Source organism: Ailuropoda melanoleuca, chromosome 1, assembly GCF_002007445.2.
Source record: "Ailuropoda melanoleuca isolate Jingjing chromosome 1, ASM200744v2, whole genome shotgun sequence".
Taxonomy (NCBI): Eukaryota; Metazoa; Chordata; class Mammalia; order Carnivora; family Ursidae; genus Ailuropoda; species Ailuropoda melanoleuca.
In genome coordinates, this window is record NC_048218.1 from 201,750,296 (window position 1) to 201,758,696 (window position 8,401).

General features: G+C 35.6%; 1 pseudogene; it reads left to right on the forward strand.

The window, feature by feature from the left end:
• LOC100467086 lies at positions 1–586 on the forward strand (annotated as a pseudogene).
• Positions 587–8,401: the final 7,815 nt, after the last annotated feature.

Genomic DNA, 8,401 nt, shown 5'->3' on the forward strand with positions numbered 1-8,401 from the left:
TTGGTGGCAATGTCCTATGTTAGGTTTGTGGCTATCTCCCACCCCTTCCAGTACACTGTCATCATGAATTGGAGAGAGTGCACAGTCTTGGCCATTGCTTCCTGAATGTGTGGATTTATTCTGGCTCTGGTACATGCAGTTCTTCTAAGATTGCCCTTCTGTGGGCCCCAGGAAGTAGACCATGTCTTCTGGGAAATCCTATCTGTCCTCATACTGGCCTGTGCTGACACCTGGATCAATGAAGCTGTCATCTTTGTTGCCTGTGTATTTATCTTTTTTGGCCTGTTTGCTTGGTGCTAGTTTCCTATACAAGCATCCTCCAGACCATCCTGAAAATCCAGTCAAGGGAAGGTCAAAGAAAAGCCTTCTCTACCTACTCTTTCCAGCTCTGTGTTGTTGGGCTTTTCTTTGTCACTGCCATGGTGATTTATATGATCCCAGACTTTACTCAAAGAAAGGAGCAAGAAAAAAAGCTCTCCCTATTTCATAGTCTCTTCAATCCAACATTAATCCCTTCATCTACAGCCTCGGGAATGCTCAGGAGAAGAATGCCTTGTATAGAGCATTGCAGACAGGGTCTATGTGAGGGGAGGATAGAACTTTTAGCTAGGACAAGTCTTTTCCCTTTGAGATCTTGTTTGAGAATGACTTAAAGGCCAGAAAGATTACCTAACAGTAAAGTTTGATTAAAAAAAAGAAAAGTGAATTGTCCAAGGCTCTACCTGAAAGTAAAAAACATTTTGAACTGCTAGGATAGTCTCTGGTACTGAGCATTTCTGTTCAGAGATGAAGCATCTGAATTATCAATACACTTAATACTATAAAAATCTATAGAGCCCATTTCTTTAAGAAATAAATTAGTATCTTAATTAAGATAATGTTTTTTGTTTAATTGTTGAAACAAAATGACAACACATTGCCCTAAGTAATCAGTTCAATCATAAGCCTTCACATCACCTGGTAACAAGCAGTATTTTTCAGAGAAATGAGCACCAGAAGGAAAATCTCTGACTACGGTAACTTAATATATACAAGCATCGCCGAACTGTGTATTTCTACAATCCCACCTGTGAGTCATATGAAGAAAGGACTGAGATTCATTGCTGAAGAGCTAATAAATTCCAAGTATTCTTACTAGAGTTGAGAAATTCTTAGTTTGTAGCAAAAACAAACTAAAACTATCTCACAGATCTTTATAGAAATATCTCCATCCCTCCTCTTCTGTGCTTTCATTTTCCCTTCCCACCTACTTTCTCCCTTGAAGTCTCCCACTTATGTTTTACAACACGTGTAATTAAAGACAGATATATTCTCTAAGTACCTCACTTCCACATTATTTTTGTATCTCTTGACAAGGTTTTCCTCAAAGCTTCTGCCTTTTTTTTATTTTCCAGAGCAGCAAAATATTTCAGGCAATAATATTTCACCTTGTCATGCCTTTCAATCATTTTAAAAAAAAACTAGCAATATAAATTAATAAATATGTAGTGGACTAGAGTAACAGACTTGGCTTCTGGATGGATAAACTACATTAATAATCATGGAGGGGGTTGCTTGGGTGGCTCAGTCTGCATTCAGCAGGGAGTCTCCTGGAGATTCTCCCTAGCCCTCTGCCCCTCCCCCCATGAGGGTGTGTGCTCGCTCTCTTTTTCTGTCTCTAAATAAATCTTTTTAAAAAAATAATAATCATGCAGGGACTAGGACTTCCAGACAATATCATCAAAGTGACCAAAACATTTAAGACATACTTTTCATTCCTAAATGATTCTCTTTTCTTATGAAATTAACTCATTAAGACCCCTTTTCTTTGGTAATCTTTTAGCTATATTTTTAGTTACCATTTTAAGTGCAGGAAAAAGATTTTATAGATTTGCATTAAAAATAGTATGTTGTCTTGAAAAAAGTAACCGGTGTCAGACTTATCCTCCTGCTGTAAATAATTACGTGATCTCAACAACCTATAGTAAGCAATGTTTGACAGTCTTTGAAATAACGGAGAAGATGCACGTGAGGGAAGTACCACATTACCACAGCTGCCCCAGGAGGGCGTTTCCCTGGTTTTTGTGCAGGAATATGGAACCCAAGCAGGGATCAGAGAAAGCAGTGATCAGAGTTCAAGTCTGCTAGGTGAGTTAGGAACTGGGGGTCAGTGTACCACAGAAGGGAGAGCAATAAAGAGAAAGTCCTAGAAACATAAATGAAAGTGCCATTTGACTTCTTTGTTTTCTCCTTAGCTATGTGAAAATGGGCTTAGGAAATGGGTTAAGAAAGAGATCTAGCAGGAAAAAGCTGCCAGGAGACCGAATTTAGAGCAGAGAATCCGGAACTAACAAATGCAGGGGAAGATTCTGGAGTTCAGATCCAGCCAGAATGGGGAGATACTGGTAAAAAACTTAGGAACTTAGTTGGGACTCCAGAAATCCCACATCTTGGGTGAATTGCCATGTCCTAGGACTAGATGTTATATCCCTGCACTAAGGGAGAAAATGAAATATACTCACCATCACACAGCCTAAAATTGGCCATAAGAGGAGCAAGGAGATCTTCAAGTAATTTAACAGCTCTCCAGAAAAAAACAACTCAAAACCCTTGAGAGTTTCTCTAGCGTATAATTTATAATGTTAGCATAAAATTTTAAAAATTCCTAAACATGTAAAAAAGCAGGAAAAATTAATGAGATAAATCAGTTACAGAAACAAACTCACAGATCATCCAAATTGGAATTAATAGACAAGGACATCAAAATACCTATAATCAATATAAAGAAAAATTTAAAATGAATGACAAAGCAGAATATGTCAACAGAAAATTAACAGATTCTTATCAAGTGAGCATTCTAAATCTTCTTAAAAAAAATAACTCATTAGATATATTTTACGGAAGATAGGATACAACTGAAGCCAGGATTGGTGAACTCAAATGTAGTTCAATATATATTACCAAAGCTAACGTAGTGGGAGAAAAAAGAATGGAAAGAACTAGAGAACAAAGTAGAATTGTGGGAAATACTCCAAGGGTCTAACCTTAATTTCCTAGTCCCTGAAGGAAAAAAAAAATAATGGAACAGATGAATTATTTGAAGAAATAATGACAAGAACCCATAAAGTCTGATAAGCGATATCAATATACAGATTCAAGAAGCTCAAAAGAACTCAAGCAGGATAAACCTAAGAAAACTTCACTAAAAATATAGTCAATGATATTATAATATATTGCATGGTAACAGAGGGCAGCTACACTTGTGGTGAGCACAGCATAATGGATAGAGAAGTCAAATCACTATGCTGTGTACCTGAAACTAACATTGTGTGTCAATTACACTCAAATTTTTAAAAAAGGAAAAAGAAAACCTCAATGGAAATGCACTAGTCAAACTACTGAAAATGAAAGATTAAAAAACCTTACAATTGACCAGGGGAAAAATGCATTACTTTCAAAGGAACAGTAAGATTTTAGCTGACTTCTTACCAAACATCATGGAGGCCAAAATATAATGGAATGCCATCTAAAAGGAGTGAAATTAAAAAGTATCAACATAGAATTCTATCCACTACAAAACCGTTCTTTAAAAATGATATCTCTAAATAGAAATTAGAAAAGAGGGAAACCGGGAATATCAGGAAGAAAGAAATAGCAAGCAAAATTAGGAGTAAACTCCATAGGCTTTCCTTATCCTCTTAAGTTTCTAAATTGTTTGATAGTTCAAGCAAAAATTATAGCATTAGCTGGTGCTAAACTTAGTAGGAGAAATCTTAAAGACCATTATCCTATAAATTGGAGAGAGTAAAGACATAAAAGGAGATAAGGTTTCTATATTTAAACTGGTAAAAAAAAATGGCATCAGTTGAATGTGGTGATGTATATATAATATCCAGAGCAACCACTAAGTTATGAAAAACAACAAAAAGCTATACAAAGAGATACAACAAGAGTACTGTTGATAAATCAAAATGGACCTAACCCACAAGAAGTCAAGAAAAAAATCTTAAAATTAAAAATAGAGTTGAGACAAAAAATTTAAAACATGAAATATCAGACTTAACTCTCATTGTACCAATAATTAGGTTAAATATAAATGTCTACATATAACAATTTAAAGACAGAATGTCAGAGTATGTTAAAAAGCACAACCCTTCTGTTTCTTGCTGTCTGCAAGAAACTCACTTCAGATACAACAATATAGGTAGACTGACATAAAAGGACAAAAAAAGATACATGCAAACATTAATGAACGGAAGGCAAGAATGGCCATATTAATACCAGAGACAGCAAAGTATTAGAAAAGGATATGATACGATGACAAAAGGTTTAATCCACCTAGAAGACCAAGAAGAAGACCTAGCAATCCTAAATGTCTATTTGCCAAAGAGCAGAGCTTCAAAATATGTGGTGGTAGAACCGAAAGGGAGACCTAGACCAGTTCATACATGGTTAGAGACTTTTGTGCCCCATTTCAACAACTGATAGAACAATTAGAAAATCAGCGATCTAAAGAGTCTAATTGGCTTTTATAAAACATTGCTTCCAACAACAGCAGAATACACATTCAAGGACTGACAAAACATAAACCAAGATAAACTTAGTCTAGGCCATAAAAAATATCCCCACAAATTTAAAAAAAATAAAAATCACACAGAGTGTGTTCTCCAACCACAATGGAATCAAACTAGAAATCAATATAAGAAAAACAGAGAAATCCCAGTATTTGAAGATTTTAAAATTACTTTTAAATAATCTATAAGTCAAAGTCATCCCAAGAGAAATAAAAGTATACATTGAGGGGCACCTGGGTGACTCAGTCAGTTAAGTGTCTGACTCTTGATTTTGGCTCAGGTCATGAACTTAGGGTCATGAGACAGAGCCCCGTATAGGGCTTCATGCTGAGTGTGCAGCCTGCTTGGGATTCCCTCTCTCTCTCTCCCTCCCTCTCTCTACCCCTCCCCTGCTCATGCACTCCCACTCTCTTTCTCTCTCTCTATCTCACAGAAAAGGATAAAGTTTAAAAAAATACATTGAACGAATGAATGAAGATGAAAACATATCAGTATCGAGAGGGAACTATTTCAATAAATGCTTATATTACAATAAACATGCATTAGAAAAGAGGAGAAGTCTCAAAGCTACAATGAGATATCACCTCACACCTGTCAGAATGGCTAAAATAAAAAACACAAGAAACAAGTGCTGGCAAGGACGTGGAGAAAGGGGAACCCTCTTGCACTGTTGGTGGGAATGCACACTGGTGGAGCCACTGTGGAAAACAGTATGGAGGTTCCTTAAAACATTAAAAACAGAACTACCCTACAATCCAGCACTCGCAGTACTGGGTATACATCTCAAAAATACAAAAACACTGCTTCAAGGTATACATGCACATCTATGTTTATTGCAGCATTATTTATAATAGCCAAATTATGGAAGCAGGCCAAGCGTCCACTGATAGATGAATGGATAAAGAAGATATGTTATTTATATATTTATATATGTATATATTTATATATTTATATATATTTATATATTATTTATATATTATTTTTATATATTTATATACACACACACTAGAATATTATTCAACCATAAAAAAGTGAAATCTTGTCATTTGAATGACATGGATGGAGCTAGAGAGTATAAAATAAATCAGAAAGACAAATACCATATGATTTCACTCATATGTGGAATTTAAGAAACAAAACAAATGAGGAAAGGAAAGAAAGAGACAAACCAAGAAATAGAACTTTAACTCATGGTTACCAAAGGGGAGGTGGGTGGGAGATGGGTGAAATGGGTGATGGTGATTAAGGAGGGCACTTATTGTAATGAGCACTAGGTGATATATGGAATTGTTGAATCATTATATTGGACACCTGAAAGTAATGACACCATATGTTAACTATATTGAAATTAAATGAATGAATAAAGGATGCCTGGGTGGCTCAGTCGTTAAGCATCTGCCTTTGGCTCAGGGCGTGATCTCGGGGTCCTGGGATCAAGCCCCGCATTGGGCTCCCTGCTCTGCTGGGAGCCTGCTTCTTCCTCTCCCACTCCCCCTGCTTGTGTTCCCTCTCTTGCTGGCTGTCTCTCTCTCTCTGTGTTAAATAAATAAATAAAATCTTAAAAAAAATGAATAAATACAAAATATGCATATACATAAGTACATAAATAAGGAAAGTCTCAGATGAATAATAGATATNGCTTGTGTTCCCTCTCTTGCTGGCTGTCTCTCTCTCTCTGTTAAATAAATAAATAAAATCTTAAAAAAAAAATGAATAAATACAAAATATGCATATACATAAGTACATAAATAAGGAAAGTCTCAGGTGAATAATAGATACGCCTACCTCAAGAACCTAGAAAAAGAAGAGCAATATAAATTCAAAGCAAGTGGGGGAGAGGAGGGAATTAATATAAGAAGAGAAAACCCTGAAATTTAAAACCAAAAAATCAAGGCAAATCAATAAAACAGAGTTTTTTTGAAAGATCAATAAAACTTAGAAACCTCCCACAGTACTTGTAAAGACACAACTTAAAAATACTGGAAAGAAATGGGGGATGTCACTGCAGACATCAAAGAATGTTAAAGGAAATTACAAATAACTCATTAAATGAACCACTTTCTTGAAAATCACAAACTACAACTCACCTAATATGAAGAGTTGATTTGTATAATCCTATGACTACTAAGGAAATTCAATTCATAATTTTAAAACTACCAAAACATAAATCTCAGGAAAATGACTTATACACACACCAAAAAAAAAGAAAAGAAAGAAAGAAAGAAAAGAAAAGCCTGTACTCAACTGTACAAGATTTTCTGGTAATAACTCAAAACAGAAACAATCCAGATGGTCACCAGCAGGCAAGCGTTTATACTGTTTGCAGCCACACCGGAGAGTATAGCTCAGCAATAAAAAAGAGCAACTATTGGTATAGGCACAACCTGGATGAATCTCCAGAGGAAAAAAAGCCAATCACACAAGATTACGTACTGTATGATTCCATTTATGTAACAGTTTTGAAATATCAAAACTGTAGAAGCGGAGAATAGGTTGTGGTTAAGGACGGAGTGAGGGCGGGAGGGAGGTGGGCGTGGCTGGAAAAGGCACTGAGAGAACCTCGCAGTGATGAAAATGTTATGCACCTCGTCGGAAGCAGTGTCAATACGCTGATTGTGATTTTATATCACAGTTTTGAAAGATGTGACGAACGGGAAAACAGTGAAGAGTGCACAGGATTATAATTGTAATGTAATAACCCTTGTATTATTTCTTACACCTGCATGTGAACCTACAATTAAATCAAAATAAAAGTTCAACTAAAAATGAAAAATTTTAAAGTTAAAAACAAGTATTAATAACATAATTCTTACAGAAAAATTCACATGAAAATTTAAGGAAGGCATCAAAATAATTTTGGAAAGAACAAAATTCAAAACTTTACACTTCTGATTACAAGGTTTAATATATAGAGTTGTATTGACCATATTAGTTTAAGAATAAATCAATAGAGGAGCGAATAGAGAATACAATAATAGATCTGTATGTATTTCATCAGTATTTTTGACAAAGTTGTGAATGTAATTCGATGGGTCAATAATTCATCTTTGCAGTTGGACATCTTTATAAAAAAGTAAACTCAACCCACATTTCATACCGTCACAAAGACAATTTGAGGTGCATCTTAGATCTAAACATGAAAGCAAATGATTACTGCTCTAGGAGAAAAATTGGAGTACGACCTTTGGGTAGGTTGTTTTCTCAAGCAGGAAGCTAAAAGCACTAATCATAAAAGAAGAAATTAAGCTGGATGCCATTAAAAGTAATAATTTCTGCTTATCAAAAGAATCAGTAAGAAAGTGTAGAGGCAAGCCACAATCTGGGAGAGGATAGCTTTAGTACTCATGTTCAACAAAGCGCTTAGATTCAGACTCTGTAAAGAATGTCTACAAATCAATGACAGAAAAATCTCAAAAACTGAACAAACGATTTGAACGGGTACTCCATAAGAAAGGTTATTCAAAAGACCAATAAGCATATGATAATGTGTTCAGTACAATTAATCATCAATAAAATCACAAATATTGCAATGGCTAAAATAAAATTAATATCAACTGGTGGGAAACTAAAATTATAAAATCATACTGGAAAACCATTTGGCAATATCTATTAAAATTAAACATATGCCTGTGCTAGGACTTGGCACTTCTATCCTTGGTATATATCCACTGGAAACACGTATAAGAATATTCATAGTGGTGCCTGGGTGGCTCAGTCGACTAAGTGTCTACCTTTGGCTCAGGTCATGATCCCAGGGTCCTGAGACTGACCCCTGCATTGGGCTCCCTGCTCAGCGGAGTCTGCTTCTCCCTCTCCCTCTACCCCTCCCCCCAGCTCATGCTCTCTCT